This window comes from Schistocerca cancellata, chromosome 2 (genome assembly GCF_023864275.1).
Source record: "Schistocerca cancellata isolate TAMUIC-IGC-003103 chromosome 2, iqSchCanc2.1, whole genome shotgun sequence".
In the NCBI taxonomy this organism is placed as follows: domain Eukaryota; kingdom Metazoa; phylum Arthropoda; class Insecta; order Orthoptera; family Acrididae; genus Schistocerca; species Schistocerca cancellata.
In genome coordinates, this window is record NC_064627.1 from 379,341,329 (window position 1) to 379,342,302 (window position 974).

The following is a 974-nucleotide window of genomic DNA, read 5'->3' on the forward strand; positions in this document are numbered from 1 at the left end:
AATTCTTTTATTGATTTCTGATTCTGATTTTCCCTCGATTTCTAAAATGGGTCCCAAATAACAGAAAGTGTTTATCTTTTTGATTTTCTTTCCTTCAATGTATAGCTTCTCTGAATCATTAGTCAAGTATTCTGTTTTTTGGTAATTAATCTTCAAACCTCAAGTTTTGTAGGCTACTGCTAGTTGATTTTATTTCTACAAGAATATTAAACACTGGGGTTCACGCTTTATGGCTGCTGGGCTAACTTGTGCGATCCTTGAATACTCGAACCCTTGCAGTAGATCTTAACAAGTGAAATCTGGACTCGTCTGACCAGGCCACGGTTTTCTATGGTCCAACCGATATGGTCACTAACCCAGGAGAGGTGTTGCAAGCGATGTCGTGCTGTTAGCAAAGGCACTTGAGTCGTTCGCCTGCTGTCGTAGCCCATTAACGCCACATTTCGACGCACTGTCCTAACGGATACACCCAGCGTAATTAGAATTATATCAATACCTTCAGCTGCTGACAGCCGTTGACACATATCAACGGGGACAGGTGAAAATGTGTGCCCCCACCGGGACTCGAACCCGGGGTCTCCTGCTTACAAGGCAGACGCTCTATCCATCTGAGCCACCGAGGGCACGAAGGATAACGCGACTGCAGGGACTATCTCGCGCACGCCTCCCGCGAGACCCACATTCTCACCTTGTATGTCCACACACTACATTCGTAGCGTCCCAGCCCAACACACTCATTACTCGTAGAAGACATTCTTACAAGTCCCGTAAGAGTTCGGGGAACATGTGTGCATCCGCACCGAAGAAGAAGCTCATGGCCGGTATTGCCAGAACTATATACTTACATGGATATGGTGTCTTCTTTCAGACATGTCCGAAAGAACAGACACCGCATCCATACAAATATATACATCCAACGTACGTTCCACATTGTTTTCTGCGGTTATTTCACGCAGTGTTGCTTGTCTGTTAGC

The 974-nt window shown here is 45.6% G+C and overlaps 1 non-coding gene across 1 annotated transcript; it reads right to left on the minus strand.

Moving 5' to 3' along the window:
* Positions 1 to 549: 549 nt before the first annotated feature.
* Trnat-ugu (transfer RNA threonine (anticodon UGU)) lies at positions 550 to 624 on the minus strand. Its single transcript has one exon. It is a non-coding gene; the product is annotated as a tRNA-Thr (tRNA).
* Between the last annotated feature and the right edge of the window lie 350 nt (positions 625 to 974).